General features: G+C 37.1%; 1 protein-coding gene and 1 non-coding gene across 2 annotated transcripts in view; one reads left to right on the top strand and one right to left on the bottom strand.

The window, feature by feature from the left end:
* Nucleotides 1-26,854, bottom strand: part of Sh3gl2 (SH3 domain containing GRB2 like 2, endophilin A1) — a 217,873-nt gene that overhangs the window by 137,204 nt on the left and 53,815 nt on the right. The window lies entirely within an intron of this gene.
* On the top strand, nucleotides 9,264-9,366 carry LOC143393205 (U6 spliceosomal RNA). Its single transcript, XR_013090512.1, has one exon. It is a non-coding gene; the product is annotated as a U6 spliceosomal RNA (small nuclear RNA).

Here is a 26,854-nt window from a genome sequence, read left to right on the forward strand (position 1 = left end):
ACATATTCTTCAAAGAAAGAAAATATCCATTGAAAAATCTTTTTCAGCAAGCATAAAATATGTTCAAATATGTTTCTCAAGAGAGCTGAACATAATTTAAATAGCTAACACTAGAAGTTATTACTTTTCATGACTAATAGCATGGATTATAACTATGATAAAAGATACCAATCACAGGTATATACTTCAACAATTTATTGTCTGTTATTGACTACCTGTGATGTTTATATTGCAAATACAACACATAATTTTTACCAATACATCAGAGGCAAGGTTATCCTTGTCACTGCAATGTACAAAGCAATGTTATAGAATTATCTTTTTTTTAATTTATGGAATTCTCAATATCTGCCGTTAGTGAAAAACTTTAATTTTCAACCAACAGGACATTTCATAAGGCCAGTAGCCACTCAACTGACTTTATGACATGTCTGTCAATTATCTTAAGAATATTACATAGTACAGAAGATTAACATGTCCTCTAATGTAACTATATGATTAACTTTCTTATTATAAACCAGTCCATCAAAATAATTTTTAGAATGTTCCAATAAAAAAATTCATAAAATTGATATGAAAAACAGTACTGCCTAAGTAATAAATTATTTTTAGAAAGCCCATCAAAGATTTCTAAACAGTTTTAGCTCCTTGCTCCAAAAAGTGAAACCGCACTTCTCAGTTCTGCAACCACTTTGCACTCTGGGCAAGAGCAACAGGAAAGGGAGGGAGAGAGTGTGGCTTTGCACTTTACCCACATTTCTCCTCCAACCCCTCACCCTCTTTTTAATCAGAGTTTCTTAAATTTTCTCTTTGAAATATCATCACAACGAGTTTTTATTTTGCATTCTATTTTTTAACTGAAGACAAATCACAGAAATTTTGAGTTCAGCTGGCACTGTATTCCAGCAGATATCACATTAAATGAAATTATAGTTAATGCATGTATGTATGTAACAACAAAGGCCACCATCCATACAACTAGAATACCCCTCAAAAAAATGGGAAAATAAATTTTTTAAATAATAGCTCTTTATTTAAAAAAAAAAAAGAATTAGAAAAGGAATTACAGTTAATGACCATAAAAATCATGCAACTGAAGCTTTTGGGTGGGACAGAAGAACCATTTATTCAAATAATTCAAACTTATTTTTGAGATTTTTTTTTATTATCTTAGCCACAGACGTTTCCCATTTCATTTTCTCACCTTAAGTTATGATATAAGCACTTATCATAAATGGAACAAAATTACCATTAAATTATCATCATTAGAATTAGTATGAAGCAGTTCATCTGCTCATAAATTAAGGTAAATATTACCTCAAAGCCACTGCTGAACTTTATAAAGTATTAATATAATTTTTTATTGCTGCTGAATTAAGCTGAGCTTATAACTGAGTATCTGAAAATACTACAAACCAATTTGCAGTTTCACATGTTGGACATGCACACTTTCAGACCTGGTCAGAGCACACACAGGCATTTTTATATGGCCGTTAAACCAAAACTGTATTTGAATAAAAGCATCTTACTGGAAACCAGCACATGCCCATACTTCTCTCCATAAAAGATTTCAAGACACCAACAGAGAATTTAAGAGATGAACCAACCACCAAATGTTTAATCCTGACTTAAAATGGCCAGGTTGGGCTTTTAAAAACACTTTTCTTCCAGGTCAAGAAATGCACATCCCTATGAAAGGCAGCCTGGGTCCACCTCTGCCCTCCTCCCCAGATACAGCAGGCTGGCACTGACTCAGGAGGGGTTCTGGCTGAAGGCAAGCACATGGGATGGAGTGGTGACCACAGACTATACTCATCACATAAGTTCAAAGCACTCAAAAATAAAGCATGGGGCTAGAAGACCAGAGGAGGCCCAGAAGAAAGAACAGCAACTACCTTAGCCCATGTGTAAAAAAAAAAAAAAGAAAAAAATGCTGCAGCCACAGGTTAAAAACACTTATATTTTAAAGTGATACATTTAAATAAATAAATAAATCCTTTGAGGTAATTCTGGCTATTCAGACTCAACTTACAAAGTACATAAAATATACTGTGAAATAGTAAGTCGGTGTTGTATATTTAAGTAGAATGGACTCAGTGCATATCTGTACCTCCCAAGCTGTAAAATGAGGGAGGCAGCCCAGAGGAAACAGTAAAACACCTGATCACGTCACTAGGGGTCAAGTGTAGGGAAGCAGGGGAAAGCCTGCAGTGAAGCTCAGTGGCCATCCTTCCGCAGCTCCTTGAGACAGCAAGTGCTGTGTGAATTAAGAAAGGCAAGATAATGAAATTTCAAAAGAAATTACAGTCTTCTGACATGCTAGATTATCACTTTTCACTTTTCCAATCATGGACCCTGGCTTGACACCTCTTGGGTGTACAAAGCATTTCTAGAGGGAAAGGAAAATGTATGCCTATCCAACTCTGCCTCATCACCTCCCTCTGGTGAGGGATTTTTCACAGAACAGCACAGAACAGTGAGATATATGAATATCTGCAGAACACTGAACCAAGTCCATGTTTTTTTCTTCCAGGACCTATTTAATCTTCCCACAGAGCTCCTATCACAACCTCCATGAGCATCATGATGGTCAGTAAGGTAAGAATTTAGATGGAAAATGTCTGTGTTACTTTTCTTTTTTACTATTACCTCACTTCCTCTATACACTGCAGTCTAATCTCCTGCAGTAGAGTCTCATACTTTTGTCACATATAATGTATTATTGTTCCCTTCAGTATACTATTTCTTGTTCATACTAGCTACTGGTTAATACAGTGATGATTAAATTAATTTTACCTACATCTTTATTTTCATACATTCCTCTTTCACAATGTCTTCTTATGACACCTATTACTTTCATCATTAAATTCTATCCATTCCAAGCCCTAAACTATGCATTCGGATTAGCCTTACTGACAGGCATGCTGGCTCAGGGACAGGGTTCTATAAATAAATCAAGCCTCAGTTGTCTAGCCAAGAGGCAGATTCATATCTACTGCTACATTTTCAATGAGGACTGATCCATTCATTTGGTTAACAAAGCTTCACTGAATACAAGGAAAAACCACAGCAGACCCCTCCTCTCTAGGAGTGCAGTTATTCAGTGGCAACAGCGCAGAAACCCATAATAGTAACATGTTATAATAAAGACATATTAAAAAAATACATAAGCATGAGATAGAGAAAGGGTGGCTCATTCTTCAGCAGCACAACAGAGGTCAGCAAGTAGCATCCAGGGAAGTATTAACATTTTTCTCCTCTGACTAGGAAGAGGATTCTCATTTGACTCTCAATCCTTGGCCCTTCTGCAGCCTGTGAATCTCTCCTTGGTTTGACACTCTCTAGAAGTTAGCTGCTAATTAGAATCCAGAGTAAAGTCAAAGCTTAAAATGCTAAATAAATAATGACAGAAGGCTGCTATGGAAATATACTGCATGACTTTTCTCAACGTTAAAAAAAATCTTTCTAGTCATTTCCTTGTTATAAATTTGATCTTTTTTACCCATTTGAATCCAGATCATCATGAGCCCTCCATGTCAGCCTCCTGTGAATGTCCCCATGAATATTCACAAAGGAAGTATCTGTTGTCTTCTTCTGTAAGACAACCCAATTCAACCACCCTTGAAATGAACTGCTAGCACCCTTCAGGCTTCCCCTGGTTAAGTTCCTCTGAGCAAAGGTCATTTCAGCACATGGGTCTTTCCTCAAGCCCTGTCACTCAGCATGGCCCAGGGAGTGTGCCATCTCCAACAGCATGACTCCTGCAATCATGGCCTGGCGCATCCAGAAGCTGGCGAGGGGCTGCACCTTGTTGCTGCCACCTTCAGTCAGCCTCTCTCCAGTCCTGCTGGGAAATGAGCATGGTGGCTACCTACACCTCAGGAACTCAGTGAGAATACCACGGATGGTGCCCACCCTGGAGGGCAAGACACAGAAAGAACTCAGTGAATGAGAATGTCCTTTCTTCCTACCTGAGACACCTAACTTACTTCAAGTTAATTTTCTCACATAATCACACAGGTTTGCTCCAGAGAAGGCCTTATTTCTCTCTTAGAGAAAGGCTAAGTGGTTCTCAATCTCAGCCATCAGTGAGAAAATAATATGAAAACATGTTTCTCCAGCACAGCTCTCCACATGGTCAGGATGTATTCTTATTTTTACTATTTTTAACACAATCCATTTTTAACACAATGGATTCTGTTCTCTGATGTCTTGCGTAGATCTTCATACTCTATGTTCCTTGACCTGTAATGAACTATCCTATAATGACAGATAATGAAAATCAACCGGATTTTCTTGTATTTTTTTTTCTATCAAAGTTTTCTAGTCCCAGGCAGACATAATAACCAAAGCAAGGTATATGAGTCCAGAATACAAGAGACTAGGTAAGTTATATGGATCACAAATTTATTTTTTCACAGTTCTAGTTGAGAAGTTCAAATTCAAGGCACCAGTAGGTTCATTTGGTGAGTGCTGCATCCTGGGGCAAGGGGAGGGAACTCTGCATCCTTGCCCAGTAGAAGGTGGAAAACAGAGAAGAACAAGCTCAAAGTCCATCTTACTTATGTATATAAATATGTATTCACTCATCTGTTCATTCATTCATACTGGGGATTGACCTCGGGGCACTTTACCACTGAGCTACATCCCCAGCCCTTTTTATATTCACTTCATTTTTTTGAGCTAGGGCTTCACTGTGTAGCCCAGGTTAGCTTCAAATTTAACAATTCTCCTGCCTCAGCCTCCCAAGTCTCTGGGATTATCATGTGCTGCCACCACATGCCAGAAGTCTGTCTTATAAAAGTTTTAACCCTGTTCATGAAAAGAAGGGCCTTCACAGCCTCATCACCCCTTAAAGGCCCACCTCTTAATACGATCACATTGGCATACTCGAATCTAGGAGGAGACACATTCAAACCGCAGCAGCAGGTCAAAGCTCTAGGGGATTAAACATGAGTTCAGAGAAGCCTGAGGCCTCTGAGGAGCACAAACACCAGTGGTGAGAGAAGGCAGCTCCAACAGCCTAGCTAGTGTTGGAGCATGGAGGTAGACGAAGGTTCCAGAGAGTACCCAGAAGAGGGAGAAGGAGATTCAAGGTAGGAGATGTGGAGGCTAGAGGAGTGGACAAGGATTCTCAAAAGAATAAAGAAAAACACATGGATTAAAAAAAAAAAAAGGACTGAACAAATAATCCCCCAAATTTTTCCAGAACTGAGGAAAAAAAGAATAACATCTGATTTAAAGAGTTTCCACAGGAAGGGAGAAAGGAAGAAATCAAAGCAAGCAAGGAATAAAACAGGTATAATGAAAGGGTAAAGTTTCTAAGCTGCAAAGCCTGAGTTAAAATGTAAAGGACCAGGTATTGTGAAGTTCCTATGCTACACCCAAAGCCTGAAATTCCTGTAGCTGTTAGGACAATTCCCGGGACTGCCCATTAGATAATCTCCCCTGACCACCTAGTTGTTTAACAACCTGGGACCCTGTGCAGCTTAGCACGTAGGCATCTCAGGGCCTAAACCAATCAGTTTGAATGTGCACCCCACTTTATGACTGACCTATCACCCCCGCCCGACCTGTTCCCGCCAATGAATGTACTAATCATGATTGAGAATTGTTGTTTGATTTTCCCGCAATGTATGGTGATTTGTTAAAGGGGATTGTGATGTATGTAAAGTCCCCGCCCTCCCCAAAAAGTGTACTTAAGCACTGCTTAACCCCTGCTCGGGGCTCTTGGCCACTCTCCCTTGTTGAGTGAGCACGGAGCCCTAGCTAGCTGGATCTTCAATAAACCCCTTTTGCTATTGCATGAGATGGTCTCTTGGTGGTCTCTTCCTCCGTCGTTCGCCGGACCCTTACAATAGTAATTAGAAAACATAAAATCATATGGCAAAAACAAGCCTGGTAGAACAGAAATCACAATTAAAGTAAATGAATGAAACGTACTACCAATAGATTTCTCAAATTGAATCTTATTTTATTTATTTATCTATCTATCTATTTATTTTTTTATGTTATTGGGGATTGAAACTAAGGCCTCATTTATACAAGGAAAGCACTCTATTATTGAGCCACTCCTCAATCCAAGGATTTATTAAAAAATCATGACTCAAACAGTCAACATGAAAGCATCAAAGATATTTTATAAGAAACTCATCAAAGAAAGCCAGTGAGGCAATTTTATTATCAGACAATAGAATGTAAAACCAAAAACATTATCAGGAACAGATGGGCCAGGCACAATGGCACATGCCTGATATTCCAGCAACTCAGGAGGCTGTGGCAGAAGGATCACAAGTTTGAGGCCAGCCTCAGAAACTTAGCAAGACCCTGTTTAAAATATAAAATGGAAAGGGGTAGAGATGTAGCTCAATAGTAGAGCACCCCTGGGTTCACTTCCCCAGGTAGGAAAGAAAGAACAAACAGAATTTATGTACCTGTATAAGGAACTGTGTCTGAAACAAAAATACAACACTCACAGAGGGATGTGTACCTAAAAAATGTGACCACAAAATGTAAAAATAATAACAGATCTACTAGAATAAACTATTTTCATTGGATAATTTACTATGCTCCCCATAGAAACACAAGATTTAAATAAATGTTTTATTGGGTATAATATGAAAACACTCCTCTCAGAAATGAGGATGTAAATATCCTACTTAGAAATGAGGATGTAAATATCCTACTTATAGTGATGTACTTCAAATGATTTCTTTAGAATTTTAGAAAAACAACCTATTTTTATTCTTAGCATTCATGAACCTGGTCATTCACAGACCCAAAGGGAAATCTCAAAAGTTATTTAAAACATGAATCAGATTATGTTCTTATTTCAATATAATAAAGGCAGGAACAAATAATAAAAGGTAAATAGAAGATATTCTATAATCTGAAATCTAAAAAACAAAATATGTACTATGTAAAAATAATGCCCAACAATGACCTACAGAAGAAATAATAAGAGAAATTGCAAAATCCTTAAAGCATGATGAGAAGGCATGTCAAACTTTATGAGATGCATCCAAAACAGTAAGAATTTAAATGTTTCCCAGAAAATAATGACTAAAAAAAAGCCATTAAGTAAATACTCACCAAGAGAAGAATTAGAAATGAGAATCCAGGGAATAAAAACAAAGGTAGATATCAGAGAACAGGAAAACAAATTAACTGAATTGATTACTAAACCATCAAGTAGAGCTTAGACAGACTAATAGTTTAGAATAGCCTCAGGCAGGATTTCAGGGCAGGAGGAAGGGATCACTGCCTCACACCATTTAAGACTGTATAAAACTGGGGACTAGGATTGCAGCTCAGAGGAAGAGTGCTAACCTAGCATGCATGAGGCACTGGGTTTGATCCTCAGCACCACATAAAAATAAAATAAAGGTTCAAAAAATTATTAGTTTTTTTAAAAAAGAGATTGGATAAAACTATGGAAGTAATGAGTGAGAAAACATTTTTAGAAATTTAAAACAAGTGAAATAATAAAATGAAAGAATTCTGGAAATATCAAAATGGCATCTTTAAAGTGCTGATAGGAAAAACAATCACCCTAGAATTGTTTACCCAGCAGTAAATCCTCAAATACTATGGCAAAATGAAGACTTCTTTTAAGAAAATAAAAGCTGAAAGAATTCATTACCCACAGACTGCTAGAAATCAAATAAAGAAATCCAGCCAATAAGGTAACAGAGAACATTAATAGGAGAGTTTAGCCAAATTATCAGGGATGCAACCAATATACATCAAATCAATACAATTTTTCTGTATTAAAATAACCAATCAGGAAAATATGGCACTAAGCAAAAATAAAAACAAAAAATGATCCTTCAGGCATGGCAAAAAAATTGTATCTAACCTGTTAAAGACTGCACAAAATTCTCAATGGAAACTTAAAATCTTAAAGGACATTTTAAAATCCCTGAATAAATAGAGAAGATGCTTATGGACAGAATAAATTAACATTTTAAAGATGCCAATGCTCCCTAAAATTAATTTATATTTCCAGAGCATTTCCTATAATATCCCATCAGGAATGTGATGGTGCTTGAAAGTTAATTCTAAAAATGTACATAGGAGGGGATTTAATAGCTGAGACAGTATTTGAAGAAAATAAAGCCAAAGTTAAAAGGGGATTATCCTGCCAGATATTATGTTACAGTAATTAAGAACAGTTAAAAGAAGTATCAAGAAGCAAAGTCAAGAAACAGAATGCATGTTCTACTTCCTTCTCATACACTTACACAACACGTGCACATATGCACGCATGCATGCATGGGCACATGCACACAGAAAAGGGGTGAACCAGAGAAAATGTCTGAGGTCAGTTACAGGTGTCGGAATTCAGGCATCAGGGAAGTCATGGTTCTATAACTAGGACATCAGGGTGACCAGAGAAGGGACTCTGTAATGGACACCCCTAACATGGGAGTGTAAGACTCAAATGCTCTAAAAGAAAGAAGCACCATAAGGAATCTAACATATTAATAATATTCCCAAACAAGAAAGAATCTTTCATGGATTCAGGACTTCTTTATCCTTCATGTTGCCATTTACTTGTGATTTTACAAAAATATGCTTCAGTTCATTGGCCATGAAAACATCAAATGAATCTCACCTCCAATACTCTTCAACCAATCTGTAAGAGCAACATGATTATTAAGGTCTGAGGAAAATGTGGGACATATTCCACTGTACATTTCAAATTGTCACAAGATGTCATTTATGCCCAGTTTAAGTAAAATCCTGGAACTGATCACACTGTACTTATTATGTATTAATATATAACATCTGAAATATTCTATAAGTTGAGAATATAAATGAAAATAACATCGTCAAACTGTTGTTTTTAGTTTAGCTTTTTATCAGAGTTGGTATGATATCAACTTTACTCTCTCCAGGGAAAATGTCCTTGTCAGTATATTAGAGATATATGGAATATTAAATAAAAACTGGTGGTTATGAAGATTTTTATTTTATATTAAATCATGAGCACTATTCTACGTTTTTCTATATAGAACATCAGGATATATTAAATACCATTTTGGTACAAACCTGTCAAAACTATTAATTATGATTTCTCTTCTTCATTTCTCTTGCAACAGATGTATAACAAATTGGTTTGAAATGTTTATCTAATATCCAGGCATAGCAAGAAAATGTATTATGACTTCTCTGAGAAAAAGAATATTAACACTCATACCACTATTTTCCCCATCCTCAAAATGATGACTTATATATGTTTTTATTAAAAGAAAAATTTAGTGCTTACTTTGACAGCACTTATACTAAAATCAGAATGACATAAAGATGAGCATGGCCACTGTGCAAGGAGACACTCAAATTCATGAAGTGTCCCAGATTTTTAAAAGGGCTGGAATATAGCTAGTAACAAAACACCCTAGGGAGGAAAGGAAAAAAGGAAGAAAGGAAGGGAGGGAGGGAGGGAGGCAGGGAAGAAAGACTGCCTGCATTGCATCGTTTGAGTGATGTCCAGTCAAGCCAACTTAGTTAAATACCATTTGGAAGACTAATTTATTTTTCAATTGAAGTAGAAAAAGTGAGTTTCGTGGCATTTCCCACTGCCCTTTCAAATATCATACATTTGGTAACTTACATACAATTATTACTTTTTCATTTAAATTGTACTGAAAATAAAAACATTTTGATTGAATCAGGATGCAATATTTATGAAGGAAAGTGAGTTTAATCCAAAACATAGTTTGTAATGGTGTCTTTGAAAAAAATGTATACTATAGAACCTCATGAATGCTTGAGTTAAGCAAAAATGGAATAAAAGTTTATATTGACATATTTCTTTTTTTTAAGTTGCAGATGGACACAGTACCTTTATTTTTTTAATGCAGTGCTAAGGATCAAACCCAGTACCTCACACATGCTAGGCAGGTGCTCCACCACTGAGCTACAGCCCCATATTTATTCTTACACATATGCTCACATACAATATCAGGAAGCATGATTATACTCAGTAAATCAAAACCCTTGACAGAGATGTGCTCTTTGCATCTAGATCTCACTGCAGTGATTTTGGAAAAACTGGACTGATGTGATGAAAATTCTATAGCACTTTGCTTCTGGGTGTAGGATGCAAACTACACTGCCAGCCCTTTCCAGAAGTTGCTTTCATCATGCATCACAGGAAACTCCTCTGAACATTCCACCTTTACCAAAAGACAGACTTAAGATAATATCTGAAATCTTTCAACACAAAAATTTTAAATCCTGAGAAGCTATCTGAAAGAAGACTATGACTTATTTTTCTAAACAACTTTCTGAGGCACTATATCTCAGTACATTTTGGGACATGAATTTACTAAATAATAATGGCAACAATAAAATATTCCAAGGGAACACTCTCTCTCTCAAGTATCTAAAGAATTAATCTACCTATGCTAAAAAGCTAACACTGTATCACTGAGTGAGTTAAAGATCAGCATACTTACTTTCCATAAGAACAAAACCAAACTCCTTTGCCTGGCACTCCAGATAAGTAAAGATGTGCCCCAAATTCCTTTCAAACCCAGTTTCCAACTTCCTGTGCATCTTAATGTAGCTAAGCCAACTACTTAGTCCTTAACCCCATGTCAATACCACTGAGCTTGCCTTCTCCTCACCTTGATCATGCTCTTTTTTCCAAGTACTGATCTATGTAAGAAGTCAATTTTCAAGGTCTAATTTTAAAAGATGCCTCTTTGAGTGCTAAAATGCCACACACTGAATTCTCTACTCTGTGCTAAATGCTTTATATGCAATATTTCATCTTTGCAATCCCTCCCCAAGGATAGCCACACTAATTACTATCATTAAGTGCTTCTACGTGGTGCCAAAGACTTTATAACATCACTTAATTTAACCTTTTCCACCAACCATTTTGTTATGCTTATTCTATACAGATGAGGAGTGTTAATTGTGAGAGGTAAGAACAACACCTGTATGGTCTGAATGTGAATCCCAGCTCTACCACTTTCATCTTCCTAAATCAGCAGTTTGCTCAAATGTTAAAATGTGTGCATATGGGTATGTGCAACAAACAAGGCCTCTCTCATAGAGCTATGGTAGCCTTAAATAAAATCAACCACATGTAGCATTAAGCATAGCATCTGATATTTAATGAGAACTTGCTAAGTACCAACTGTTAATCTTACTTCACAGCATCTAGCAGAGTGTTCTGCACACAGGAGAAACAAAAATATATTGCTAATTAAAGAATATTCTCTATTTTAAAAAACTAACTTTCTTTTACAAGTCAACTTAGAGATGCAGTTTGTAACTTCAGATCATTAGAAAACAAGAATCTGAATTCAAAGCACATTTGGTTTGACCTGATTGATGCATCTTTTCCCTTACCTGCTACCATAAGCAAACATACTGCAGAAGCACTGTGGAAATGATGATTGAATTTATGTTCAGAGGGACTGGAAAAGCTATTTTCTTGGACACACCAGTGGGAATTAGAAAGTTAAAATGTAATACTCATTCAAATCTAGCACAGAGTTATTAATATTGGAAAACTGATAAAACAATCAGCAGCCACTTTAAAAAAAGGACTCCTTTATAGAAGCTTAATAACATTTTTTAAACAATCTCCTCCAGGTAAAAACCAAAAATATTTTTCAATTCGTAATTTTTATAAGATTCTATAATTACATATCTAAATTTAATTGTAGGCTTTTACTTAGAATTTGTGCATATTTAGATAAACCTCTAAAAGGAAGCTTTTCTTTATTTACATTCTTCCTTAGTATTTTAATGTTTTTAGAAACGATTTCTATCAATTATAAGAGGCAAAATACTGAAAGGAAAACAATATTCTATGAGTCCTCAATGATGTGTTAAAAATTATCTGCATGTTTGCATAACAGAACTTTCATTTTTAAAGACACAGCAATAGTATATAAAAGAAAAAATAAAATAGCCACAGTAAATAAAACTTTTCAAGTAAACATTTCAAAACACTCCTTGTCCTTGGGGGGCTGAGAAAACCATAGGAGAAGCCCAGCAAAGCCACTATCCAACAGAGCACCACACTGGACATAGCACGGTTGTGTCCTGTCTGACACAGATCATTTCAATTCGTCTTCTCAACAGCCATGCAAGACGGGCACCACAGTCCTATTTCACAGGCTGGTCTAAGGATCAGCACATGAGAGAGATCCTTTAAAATAAAAACAAATGTTGATTTTCTTTAACATTATAAAGCTTTCAGGAAATGTACTCTATAAATCTGACCAGTCTTTTGGTGACAGGCAGAAATAATTCTCTTGGAAAAGGAAAAAGAGTATACAGACTGGGTAAATAGAATTTATTATAAAACAGAGAAGAAAAATGTAACCTCTTTTCAAACTTTCTAGCCACATAATGACTAGTAAATAAATAAGAGTATAAAAATGCTCAGAAAAGTAATCCTTTGTCATATTTAATTGAGAAACACCACAGAATGCTTCATTAGTAGAAGCAAATGAGATAACCACAAAGAGGCTATATATTTTTAGAAGTTTTTACTTTATTAGGGTATAATTTATATTTTCACAACCTAAGTGCAATTAAGATAATAAGTTTTGAGTCATTTATTTTAACTGTAAAGTTTAAGTTTTGTAATTGATACAATCTTGTTACCACCACCACTACGTTTGAGATATAACAACACCATCAGTGGAAAGTTTCCTGGTACTCCTTCCTCTGTAGTTATACTGTCAGCCAAACTCCCAGTCTAGGAAATCCCCGATCATCTTCCTACCACTAGTTTTAAAAATTACAGAATTTCATTGAAATGATTCAGACAGCATTTGGTCTTTGGAGTTTGACCTCTTTCCTGCAGCATGACTTTTTTAAGTTTTCTTAAAATTCAACAGATATTTTCACATGTTAGTGTTTTGTTCTTTTTAGTATTAAACAATATTCATAACATGGATATACCATGATCAGGTTGTGTCCAGCTGGAACTATTATGAATAACACTGATATGCACTTTACATAAAAGTCTGTATGGACAGGTTATCTCTCTTCAACAAACACCACGGAGTTGGATTGCTAAGTTTACATGGAAAATTTATGTTCATCTTATAAATAGTACCATACTGTTTTCCAATCTGCATTCCGACAATCATCATCCAAGGGCTCCAGCTGCTCGCCATTGTCACCAACACTTAATACTGTTCATCTTTTTAATTTTCACCATCAAATGGAAATGTAGTAGTATTTCACTGTGGCTTGAATATGCATTTTCCTGACATCTAGTAATGGTTAACATCTCTTCATGTGCTTATTGGTCACTTATATATGTTCTGTTATGAAGTATCCCTTCAAATCTTTTGTCCTATTTTAATTGGGCTGTCTTACTAAATGTGTTTTAAGAGTCCTCTATATATTCTGAATGCAAACTTTATATCAGATTAATTTTATAAATATTTTTCATGTTGTATGTATGACCTGCCTTTTTTCTTCAGGTGTATCTTTCAAAGAAGAAAAGTTTTAAATTTTTATGAAGCCCATTTTAGCATTTTTTTAAACAGGTCAAGATTTTTGCATATTTTTGAAGACATCGCTGCTTAATTAAATATTAGATGTCACAAGAGAAAATGACAAGGCTTTCACTTCAATTCTTACAATTCAGAATTCAGATATTCAATCAACATACTTCGCCCTGCTTCCCGGTACTGGAGATTGTACCCACAGGCACTCTACCCCTGAACTTATATCTCCAGCCCTTTTTGTATTTTTGTTGTTGTTATTGTTGTTATTAAGTTGTTGAAGCTGGCCTTAAACTTGAAATCCTCCTGCCTCAGCCTCCCAACTCACTAAGATTACTGGCCATTCAACCTACTATCATAAAGCAACTATCAAATTAACTATACTTGATGGAGGCCTGTTGAGAGCCACAGCCGAAGGGGTTCCAGCAAACTTTCAGACTGCCAGCTGATGATTGGCTCACAGCGGCCCCAGCAACACCTAGCTGATTGGCTCCTCTGTGGAGATGCTCATTGAGCTGTTTCCCTGCCCTTTCAGACTACCAGCTGATGATTGGCTCACAGCAGCCCCAGCAACATCTAGCAACATCTAGCTGATTGGCTCCTCTGCGGTGATGCTCATTGGGCTGTTTCCCTGCCCTTTCAGACCACGGAGCTGCTCATTGGGGGACTTTTTTGGCTCCGCCCATGCGACCCAGCCAATCGGCCTCAAGAGCAGGAGGATTGTGGGAGTAGGAGGTTGTGGGGGTGTGTGGCTTGTGGGAAGCCGGTGGTGGCAGTTGGGCTCTGAGGGTTTTTTCCTGAGGAGCTGTTTTGTTTATCTTGTGTGGTTCTAAAAATAAAGTTAGTTTCTTTTGACAAGTGGCTCCTGAATTGTGCCCAGCCAGACTGCGGCAGAGGCCTATTGGCCAAAACTCACTTTCTAATCAGTGTTTTAAAGTACCATGAGGTTTAATAACTGAGATAGATTAGCCTCCACTTTTTTATGTGGAATAAGTCTAAGAAAAGGAGACCTTAAAAAAATACATGTGCCAGTCCATTGCTTATCACATATAATCTTCATTTTAAAAAGTACTGCTACTTTTGCTTAGCCTAGTGTTTAAGGAGATGGACTCTGCAACTAGACTGTCCCTGTTCAAAGCTCAGCTTCACTATTTCCTAGCTATGTGATCTTGAAGTCACTTAATCTATCTCTCCATCTCCTAACTGGTAACACAGAGAAAAATATTAATATTTACCTCAAAGGATACTCTAAATATTAATGACATAACACATGTACAGCATTTAGGTTACACATGCCATACAGTAAACTCTGTAATTTTCTGCTCTCCCGTATTTATTTCATCGGGAGATAAAATAGATGATAGACATAAACCTATTTGTCTAAGGGCAAAGCCACTGGTGGCTGTCAAAGCACGGTTATTAGACCAGCAGCTTCAGCATCAACTGGGAACTTGCTAGAAATGAAACTTCTCAAGCTTACTTGAATCAGAAACCCTGGAAGTGGGTCCAACAACACGGTTCTGACAAAACCCCAGGGATTTTGATGTCCATTAAGAACCAGGGAGGGCTGGGGTTGTGGCTCAGTAGTGGAGCACTTGCCCAGCACGTGTGAAGCACTGGGTTTAATCCTCAACATCACATAAAAAATAAATTAATTAAATAAATGTATTGTATCCATCTACAACTAAAAATATTTTCAAAAAAGAAAAAAGAACCAGGGAAATGGAGAGAAGTCAGACCTCCGAGTCTGGATGTGGGAGCCTACAGGGTGTTGGGGAGGGGCATCTAGCACAACAGCTCCACCTGGAGAGAGTGGCAAGTTGGCTGAAGGAAGGCCCACCTCCATGTTGATCTTGGCTTAAAGGCAGGTGCTGTGGCCACATGGAGGCTGGTGGTTCAGGCTGAGCCCACACAGCACAGGGCCTTATCCTGCACATCTCCCAAGCCCACAGAGAAGATGGGTGTGGTGTTTCTATCTAATCTTTACATCTCAGCTTACATATCACTTTGCCAAGGGACATTCTCTCACCATCCTGTCAAAAACAGTTTTCCATCACCTCCAACTATTCTCCATCTCATCATCTGGCTTTCTGCAAGACATTCTTCACAACTGACTTCATTTTCATTTATTTGCTAACTTCTGTGTCTCTACTATAACTAAGAGGCTTCATTTGAAGAAGGACCTCATGTGTTCTGCTGATTTACATATCTGTAGCTCCCAGTCCAGGACCAGAATGCAGGAAAAAAAAATACAATGATGATAAATGTTTGCATAATGGAAGAATTTGAAAATGAACATCCAATAGCATAAGGAGTTTTTTGATACTGAGCTGAAAAATGTGCTAATAAATGAGAAAATTCTAAGGGCCTTGTCGGACATCTTGAAAAACAATCAGGCCTATGAAATCAATGTTTTAGGATCAAAAGGTAAGCTTGATGGAGGAGTAAAAATTTTACAGTCGATCTAGTTTATTAGAAATAATGACTCGGGTTGTTTTGAACACACAGCAATAGCTTCTGATTTTATTATCCTAACTGACGAAGATACAGCTCAGAAAGGACAGGACACTTGCCTGAAGGCACATAAGTGGTAAAAAAATGAGACCAGACTCAATCCAAACTTGTATGTCCAAAAGGAATGCTTTTTCCAGTTTTTTTTTTTTTTTAATCCTGTGGACAAAGGCCAATGTGGAATTTGTCTTTGTTATCAATTTACCCATTTAAAGATGTTCTGGTACTTGCTGACTTCCCAACTGAGTTAGAAACAGACACATCCATAGATAATATACAGCACAGGTGCTATAAGGCAGCTATGAGCAGAGGCTTTATGGGAGGTCCCAGAGTCTCAAAGCAATTGTTACGCAAGGCGAGGGACCAGAGAACTGTCTGCCTGGGCCTGACTCTCACAGCCATATCCCAACCAATCTCCATCAACCAGCTACACTGACTCAAGTAGTAATTGTCATTAATAAATAAGTGGCTGATAAGGTCTTAACTGTTGGGCAAAAAATATAGCATAATATTAAATAAATGTTAACTCTCATGTCCAAAAGCTATCAAACCAAAAGTCTATAGTTTGCTCCATATTCCACCCAACAATTTTGGTTCTCAGGAAACAAGCCTACTACAAAAGAGACCATTTTAGCAACAAATTCTCCATGTATTTAGTTCATATTTTTTTATTCTGGTCTGAAACTTCCAGGTAATTAGCAGGTTAGGACAGGTATTATACTACAAGAGAAACAGGGGAAATATTTACCAATATCAACACATTCATAAGCATAAAGGAACTGAACACCTCCATTCTGTTCTAGTGTCCAACAACAAGAAGGATTAAAACAAAATTAAAAACACTAAGAAAACCATCCAGAAAAAATAATGCAGGCAATTGTTAGAAAAAAGAAAAGGAGACAACTGGCCTTAACTTTGGTTTTGATTTTGGTTTTAAAGACTGTGTTAAGGATAAGGTAACTAGAACCAATTCAGTGGACATAAAAGAAACTATTTGAATTAACTGTCTACTTTAAATTCTTGCCCAGTATAGGTTAAATATTTGCCTTGATGTATGACAAAGATCATTAACTCTATGGCTAGTAAAACTTCAACAACTAGAAAATAATCTTCATGGACTTACCAAAAAACCCTGATGTCTACTTTTCTTTAATATTATCAAAATATCTAAACTGTGGCATGATTCCAGTATTGAAAAAGGTCATTTTGCAGTTATGATTAGCATTGAGAAAGGAATAATGAGTCAGGATATGTCAGGCTGTGTGTCCTGAATGCTGTATAATAAGGTTTCCTCACACAATGAATAGTCAGCTGAAAAGGCAATATAATGGTGTTTGTAAGGATAGGAGATTGGGTGTGGGATAAAATGCTGTGGATTTCACATAGATCAGACATGTTGCTCATGACAGACTACCCATCCTTTATTGAACACTTCCATGCTGACAACAGTGGCAAGTGCTGTGTGGGCATCTAGAAGTATTGTGATAAAAATGAGCTAAGGTTTTTCCTTCCATGGCTGTCTTGCTAGATACTTCTAAGGAACTATAATTTTTTAAAGACCATCATTAATATGCCATACATGGGCATTTGCACATGTATGTATACACATAGGAACCCCACACCATAGCAAACTGATAACTTCATAAGAACTCACAAAGGAAGTAAGAGGCAAGATAACCAAACCTGTGCCAAAGAAGCAAAGCTTCAGTGTTGCTATGCCTGCCTTGGTAAGTCACATGCCTACATGTAGTCTAATTAATTGACACCCTGGTTACTTAATGTCATTATCTGGCTGATAAATGACAGCTAGAGAAAATAGCAACTGCCATTGTGTGGCTTTCATTCTCCCAAACTTTTCAATAATATCCCTTGACACCAGAGCAACCACGAATCCCTTGGAGAGTCTTCAGCAGTCCACTCATTTTTCTCCCTTATTCCTAAGCACCCAGGGGCAGCACAGCTAATTTCCAAGAGACATCTCAAGGAGCTAACACACATTTACCAGACTCTTCTACCACATATACTCAGAGTACCCTGTATCCTTCTCAGCACGCACCTGCTCTCTCAGCCTGTCGATGCTCTGAGAGGCAGGAAATGTGCACTCCCAGCCCCAGAACACAGGTGGCTAAGCCCATTTTTTAAAAATTTGTTCTAATTAGTTATACATGAAAACAAAGAGCGTTTCAACTCATTGTACACAAATGAAGCACAACTCTTCATTTCTCTGATTGTACACAATGCAGAATCACACCATTTGTGCAATCATACACATACATAAGGTAATAATATCCATCCCATTCCACCATTTTTCCCACCCCCATACCCCGCCCTCTTCTCACTCCCCTCTGCCCAATCAAAAGCTCCTCCATTCTTCTCTTGCTCACCCCCATTATGGATCAGCATCCACTTATCAGAGAAAATATTTGGCCTTTGGTTTTGGGGATTGGCTTACTTCAGTTAGCATGATATTCTTCAACTCCATCCATTTACCTGCAAATGCCATAATTTCATTCTTCTTTAAGGCTGAGTAATATTTCATTGTGCATATATACCAAGTTTCTTTGTCCATTCATCTACAGAAGGGCATCTATTTGGTTCCACAGTTTAGCTATTGTGAATTATGCTGTTATAAACATTGATGTGGCTGTGCTCCTATAGTATGCTATTTTTAAGTCTTTGGGGTATAGACTGAGGAGGGAGATAGCTGGGTCAAATCATGGTTCCACATCAAGTTTTCTAAGGAAAACTGCTTTCCAGAGTGATTGCACCAATCTGCAGCCCCACCAGTAATGTATGAGTGTGCCTTTTCCTCCACATCCTCACTAACATTTATTGCTGCTTATGTTATTGATAATTGCCAATCTGGAGTGAGATGAAATCTTAGAATACTTTGATTTGCATTTCTCTAATTGCTAGAGATGTTGAAAATTTTATCATATATTTGTTGATTGATTATATATATATCTTCTGTGAAGTGTCTGCTCATTTCCTTAGCCCATTTATTGATTGGGTTGTTGTTGTTGTTGTTGTTGTTATTATTATTATTATTTTGGTGTTAAGTTTTTTGAGTTCTTTAGATATCATGGAGATTAGTGCTCTATCTGATGTGCATGTGGTAAAGATTTTCTCCCATTCTGTAAGCTCTCTTCACATTATTGTTTGTTTCCTTGCTCAGAAGATTTTTAGTTTGAATTCATTTCATTTATTGACTCTTGATTTTACTTCTTGCACTTTAGGAGTCTTGTTGAGGAAGTCAGGGGCCTAAGCCAACGTGATGTAGACTTGGGCCTACTTTTTTCTTCTATTAGGCTCAGGGTCTCTAATGCTTAAGTCTTTGATCTGCTTTGAGTTTTGTGCAGAGTGAGAAATAGGTGTTTGACTTCATTTTGCTACATATGGATTTCTAGTTTTCCCAGTATCATTTGTTGAAATGGCTATCTTTTCTTGAATGTATATTTTTGGCACCTTTGTATAACTATATTATTCTTCTGTTATGTACCACTGGTCTACTGTCTATTTTGATACCAATACCATGCTGTTTTTTTTACTACAGCTCTGTAGTATAATTTAATATGGTATTGTGATGCCTCCTGCTTCAATCTTTCTTACTAAGGATTGCTTTGGCTATTCTGGGTCTATTATTTTTCCAAATGAATTTCATGATTACTATTTCTATTTCTATGAGAAATGTCATTTGTATTTTACTTGGAATTGCATTAAATCTGTATAATACTTTTGGTACTATGGCCATTTTCACAATATTATTTCTGCCTATCCAAGAACAAGGGAGATCTTTCCATCTTCTAAGGTATTATTTAATTTAATTTTTTATTGTTCTGTAGCTTTCACTGTAGAGATCTTTTACCTTTTTTGTTAGGTTGATTCTCAAGTATTTTATTTTATTATTATTTTTTTTTTTTGCAGAGGGGGGACTGTTGTGAAGAGGTAGTTTTCTAAATTTCTCTTTCAGAGGATTCATCACTAAATAGAAATGTATTTGATTTATAGGTGTTGATTTTATATCCTGCTACTTTGCTTAATTCTATTATTAGTTCTAGAAGATTTCTGGTGGAATTTTTTGCATCCTTTAAGTATAGAATCATATCATTGGCAAATAATGAGAGTTAGAGTTCTACTTTTCCTATTCGTATCCCTTTAATTTATTTCATGTGTCTAATTGCTCCGGCTAGACTTTCAAGGACTATGTTAAATAGAAGTGGCAAAAGAAGGCATGCCTGTCTTGTTCCAGTTTTTAGAGGGAATGCTTTCAATTTTTCTCCATTTGGAGTGTTGGCAGTCTTGGGTTTAGCACAGGTAGCTTTTACAATGTTGAGGTATTTTCCTGTTATCCCTAGTTTTACTAGTGTTTGGAACATGAAAGAGTGCTATATTTTGTCAAATGCTTTTTCTGCATCGATTGGGATGATTATACCATTCTTATCTTTAAGTCTATTGATGTGATGCATTACATTTATTGATTTCCATATGTTGAACCAACCTTGCATCCCTGGGATGAACCCACTTAATTATGGTGTACTATCTTTTAAATATGTTTTTGAATTCCATTTGCCAGAATTTTATTGAGAATTTTTGCATCTATGTTCATCAAGGATATTGATCTGAATTTTTCTTTATTGATGTATCTTTGGTTTTCGTATCAGATGATACTAGCCTGATAGAATAAGCTTGGAAAGGTTCCCTCCTTTTCTATTTAATGGAATAATTTGAGGAGTATTGGTGTTAATTCTTCTTTGAAGGTCTTGTAGAACTCAGTTGAGAATCCAGCTAGACCCATTTTTTAAGCACATTACTCTGCATAAAATTGAATTCCTACAGATGGAGCAATTCAAACCCAGACCTCTAGAGACCACCCCCTTTCTTTTTGCAATTTATTCCAATTAGATGCATTCATATAAATATGTGCACAGGACACTCTGTCTCCCCCTCAGAAGCTGTCACCATACCATAGCATAAAGATGCTGATCCTTCCCTATCAGGACCCCTACTGCAAGCTCCATAAGCCAGAAGCATACCTATTTGTTTGATCCTGTAGTTCCCAAAGCCAAAGAAGTACATAGCATTTAACTGGTGCTCAAACTCTGTGGCTTGACAGAGTGTGCAAAGTCATTTTTCCTGCTTCTTTCACTGGAAACAGTCACTTATTAGTGTCACATTAACCTTTTCACTGAATTTTCCCCCTAAATTTAGAGAGCAAATAATGTCACAATGGTTAAGAAAGCTTTCAAGCTGTACTGAAAGCTTCCTAGAAACAACCCTGAAAAGAAGCTCAGCCCTAAAAAGAAAATGCTTATGCCAAGAAAATTAAGATTTCAACATGCCCACAAAAGAATTATCAGATTAATTTCAAAACTATAACAAAATATTGATATTTTTCAGGTCGATTTCAAAAATATAAACATAAGCATGTAAGCCAGAAACAGCCTCAAGCCATCAATAAGCCAACTCTCCACTTTTCAAAGCGAGTTTCCCACAGCTGTAGACTGTGAAAAAAGCATAGATGATGTTAAGGATAATGAAAAGTAGAGAGAATGAAAAATGTTTTAGGGTCCCTTGGAACTTCACACTACACCCAGTGTTTGTACTCCAAACATTTAACCCTAGTCACTTAACCCATTTAAAGTGCTGACTTGTAACCCTGTTATCCAACCCAGCTTATGTGACTATCCAGTGTGCTGGGATTTGCTTTCTTTAGGACAGAAGCTAGTGACTAAAAATTAAGCCTTCACATTTCCCATCTATAGAACTACCAGAAGTCTTATTTGGTGAGCTTACATTATAACAAAATCCAGAAAAGGACACCAAGAGAGACAGCAGCAGGGACATTTACAAAGGCCAAGCTTTACCAAATCTATCCTATGCTAACATGACCATGAAAATATGAACAAGAGCGAGTATCAAAACACTAGGCTGCTGTTTTAACTATACGCTGTGAAAGAAAGAAACCCATTCTGAAAACCCACTCCTCTTTCAGCAGCAAGGTATGCAATAATCAAATAAAAGCTTGCTGAACTGGACACACCCACAGAATTATTGAATGTCATCATCTTTCCCAGGGAAAGGGAGAAGATCCTGTTCCCTAGCAATCAGAAACTGGAATGTCCTAATTAAACACATTCTTTTGGATAAAAAACAAAAGGCATATAATCTATTCCTGTAGTCTAACTGAATATAAACTCCAATCAATAAAGAAAACTTCAGTAAGCAGGCCACTGATAGTAAGATGTATATTACTTACAAATAAAACTAATTAAAAATACAACTTCCTAAGCTTAAAAAATATATAGAAATGTTTTATTCTAATGTTTTCCCCAAATTGCCATATTTCCTTATGTGTTCAATGTGGATCTATTCTACGCCACAACTGAATGAGATGTTTTTATTGAATTAGAATAAAACTTCATGTTACACTCAAACTATAGCTAGCATGATTTCTTTCACAATGTAGAAGATACTTCAATGACTTGAAGCCCCCACACTGAGCACTGAAGGATCTGTTTCAATGCTCACCTGTTATAGCTCTCTCACTGTCACACTGAGGAGTTTAAAGAAGGGGACAGTGACCTACTCTAGGTCACAGGAGCCATCCAGCACAAAACCAGAAAGAATTGTAGCTGAGGGTCCAGACTCCTGGTTCTCACCATTCCTGTGAATAGGCACTTCTGTCCCTGCAGGCAGTCACAGCACTGAAACCTGAGCACAATCTCTCAACTGAGTGCAGGGGACGGGGCGACTCAGCACAGAAATTCACACAGGCAATTGTCATGGAATTGGTGGAACTACAGATAGCCCAACCTTCAGATACAAATAATATTTCTAAAATCCAAGTTCCAGCTGATGCCCATCACCATTCTACAGCAAGTCAAACAGCAGAACCTGTTGTCAATAAATATTTAAAAGAGGGGAGGAATAGAGATAGGAAAATAAATTAGAAAAAAAAAAAGAAATCAGGAACCTATTACAGATATAAAGAAAGCCAAGATATTAAAAGTAAAGTTTGACCTTAACTAAAGTGATGAGCCACTCGGAAAATAAAGCCTTTTACCCAATCTATTAGAGCTGGAAAAGCCCACCATGGTCACATTTCTGTATAAAAATCTGATTTCAGAGTTCAGAAAATTGATCTCCAGAAGATTAGAAAAACAATATATATTAGGAATACCAACAATAGTGATTGTGTGAAGAGGTTTATCATGAATTCTAACGGGGAAAGAGCTAGATACTACCTACTCTCCGAAGAATGAATTACTAAAATCCCTTCATTTTTCTCTTATCTTTTAAAAACTAATTTTTTAAAATTTATTTTCCTGTCTCTATTCCTTCCCCCTTTTAATATTTATTGAAGACAGATTCGGCTGTTTGACTTGCTATAGAATGATGCTGGGCATAGCTGGAACTTGAATTTTAGAAACATTATTTGTATCTGAAAGTTGGGCTACCTGTAGTTCCACCAGTTCCATGATAACTGCCAGTGTGGATTTCTGTGCTGTGCCAAAAAATGAATTACTTAAAAATAAATGTGAGAACAGTGAATAATCTGCTGTGTGTACATCATTACCTATTAAGTTTGCATGTTTCACATTCTTGGGCTTGTTTTGTTACCAGAAGAATAAAGGTGAAGGACAAAGATTAGTTCAATTCTTCCTCTCAGTCCCTCCCCAGAAACACCACCTCTATGCCATAAATCAAAACTGGAGTCTCAAACGATAAACATACACAGGCAGGCTCTGGACACTTTCTAATGCAATCAAGGATCATGTATTAAATCAGCTGGTACTTATCTTTCCTTCTCATCATTCTGATTGGATCTATATGCTAAGTACCCAAGTGTTTCTAAAAGTGTCCTAAACCTTTATAGTCTACATAAGAAAAAGCCGTGACCAAAAAATCATCACTTGTCCAGCCGCACATGCCCACAAAGCAGCAGGCATAGATGGGACTTCACACTCCCAATCTGCAAATGGAATTAGGAAGGTCTTGGTACCAAATACAATAAACTAAAGAATATTTCAGCTCCAGAGAATGTTAATCAGCATTAATGTCTTTAATCAGTGCATCTTTGACCTTTACTAGTTTCCAGCCCCACTACAATAATGTAACTATAACAAAGGTCTTAACAAGAAAAGGCAAGGAGTCAAAGCATGTATCTTTTTCTTTTTACCCACCAGTCTGCCCTTCCCTTCCAGTTCACTTGGTGGTCCTTCTGACACTGAAACCCTGTGAGGTGCTCTCATGAGAGCTTCTCACAAGGACAAATGTGTGTGAACTCAAGGTCTTACAACCTGTGCTACTTTCTGAAGTGTCCAATACATACTCATCAACAGTCTAACACAGGGCTGGGAGATTGCTTGCCAAGTATGCACAAGGTCCTGGGATGAAGCCCCAGACCACAAAATAAAGAACAGCAGCAGCAGCAAGAACAATAATAATGATAGTCTTACACGGACATACTGTTTTGGAAAAGTATTATGAAGAGAAAGGTAATATTAGAAATTTGTGAATGAAAGATTTCCACCATCTTGTTATCAGCAGTATTCATTCATTAAATATTTCAGAGGCTTCATTTTAAAAAAGGCTGGTAAATATATTTTACAGCTTTCCAATTAATTACCACAAATCCACCCAGTAATGCACTAATTCATTTACAAAAAAAAAAAAAAATACACTTAACTTCTATTATGTGTTAGATCCAGCAAACATGATCAAAGACATAGTCCCAGTTCCCAAAGACAAGGATGCTGAGGCCAGTTTAAATTTTAAAGTCATTTGGGAAGGCTGTCAAAAATGAGGATTTTTATGTCTTTCCCCAAGAGACTTGGCTCCAGTAGAACAGGACATGAACTTGAAATCCACTCTTCTCTTCAGCACATCTAGGTGACTCCACAGCAGGTTGCCTGGAACCACATCTTAAACAGCAGACTAACAAAGGGAGAACCTATACAGAAAGAAATATTCAAGGAAGCACCTAAAAGTCTAAATCAGTAGTCAGAACAAAATTATAGGACTTCAGGGGACTAAGACACCTCAAGCAAATACAGAAGGTAGATCTTTCAGAAGACCATCGGTGAAAGTGAAACACAGACAGACAGGAAAGAAATAGGCTTAAAGTGAGCCAAAAAGGCTCTTTGGATATAAAATAATAGGACCTACTAAACAGGGCAGGATATAGTGTTAGACTGCCAAAAACCAGTATTTTGGATCTGTAAGTATCACTGTACCCAAACTATCCTTCAGAACCACTAAGTGGCATGGCTCTAACAGAGATGACAGCACAACTTGAGGAAAAAGATTTCAAACATGTATTTCATTTCTATAACAACACTTCACTGCAATTAAAACAATGGGATTATAGATATCATACGACCCCTTGGCTTATTAACCGCACAACATGAGGCCCAGAAAAGCCTTATGAGTAGGCCTAGATCACACCTGTCATAAAAGGCAGAACTGGAGCTACAACCTAGGTCTCCATGCAATCACCACATCTAAAGGTCAATGTCCCAATTCATCTCCGAGTCCTCAACAAAGGCCACATTAGGAACTTTGAAGCAGCTTCATACAGTTTGATGGACAGAAAGCATCAGGGGAAAAAGGGCAACTTAATTTTCTAGAAATAATTAAAACATGGATTTTTACAAACAGCTGGTATTACACACCACCATATGTTGTGCTAGGGTGAATGTTTCTTCTAAAAATACTAAAGCTTCTCTGATGGAATTGGATCTGAGATCGATTCTTAGCTGGCAACCTATACAAAGCCTGCTTCACTCTGAAGATCTGTAAAAAGGCAGCTGGCAGGATTTTACCCTTTAATAGTTAGAGCCCATTATACAATTCTCCATTGAGCTGGACAATTCTAACCAGAACTTTTAGCTTAAAATTAAAGCTGAGCGGGAAAGGAAAGCTGGGTATAGTGGCACATGCCTATAATCCCAGCAACTCAGGAGGCTAAGGCAAGAGTACTATGAGTTTGAGTCCAATCTTGGCAATTTAGCAAGGTCCTAAGAACTTTGGCAAAATTCTGTCTCAAAAAGGAAAAGTATTATGAAATGAAAGGTAATATTAGAAATTTGTGAATGAAAGACTTCTCAATTGGGGATAGAGCTGGGCATGGTGGTGCGCACCTGTAATCCCAGTAATTTGGAAGGCTGAGGTAGGTTCAAAGCCAGCTTCAGCAACTTAGCAGGGCCTTCAGCAATTTAGCCAGACTATCTCAAAATAAAAAATAAAAAGGCTGGAGATGGGCTGGGGTTGTGGCTCAGTTGTACAGCACTTGCCTAGCATGTGTGAGACCCTAGGTTCAAGCCTCAGCACCACATAAAACTAAATAAATAAAATAAAGGTTTATCAAAACTAAAAATAAAATAAAAAGGCTGGGGATGTATCTCAGTGGTTAAATATCCCTGGGCTCAATTCCTGGTAACCAAAAAAAAAAAAAAAAATTACAACTTGTGGGGTGAGGGAGTTGGGTATATAGCTCTATTGGTAAAGCACCCTGGGGTTCAATCCCCAATACGAGAGAGAGAGAGAGAGAGAGAGAGAGAGAGAGAGAGAGAGAAGAGAGAGAGAGAGAGAGGGAGGGAGGGGAAAAAAAGAAGGTGAGGGAAGGAAACAAGTAGGGAAGGGAGAGAGAAGAGCTACCCCTTATAGGAAAAACAAAAACAAAAACAAACTTCCAAGCTACTAAAGCTTCCAGCTAAAAATATATGTTGTTACTGTGTCATGTCTCACCTTAAGACCTTCACATCAGTCAAAATGTCTTAAAGGGCTGGGTGGTGGCTCAGTGGTAGAGCACTTGCCTAGCATGTGTGAGGCACTGGGTTCGGTTCTCAGCA

This window comes from Callospermophilus lateralis, chromosome 2, assembly GCF_048772815.1.
Source record: "Callospermophilus lateralis isolate mCalLat2 chromosome 2, mCalLat2.hap1, whole genome shotgun sequence".
NCBI lineage: Eukaryota > Metazoa > Chordata > Mammalia > Rodentia > Sciuridae > Callospermophilus > Callospermophilus lateralis.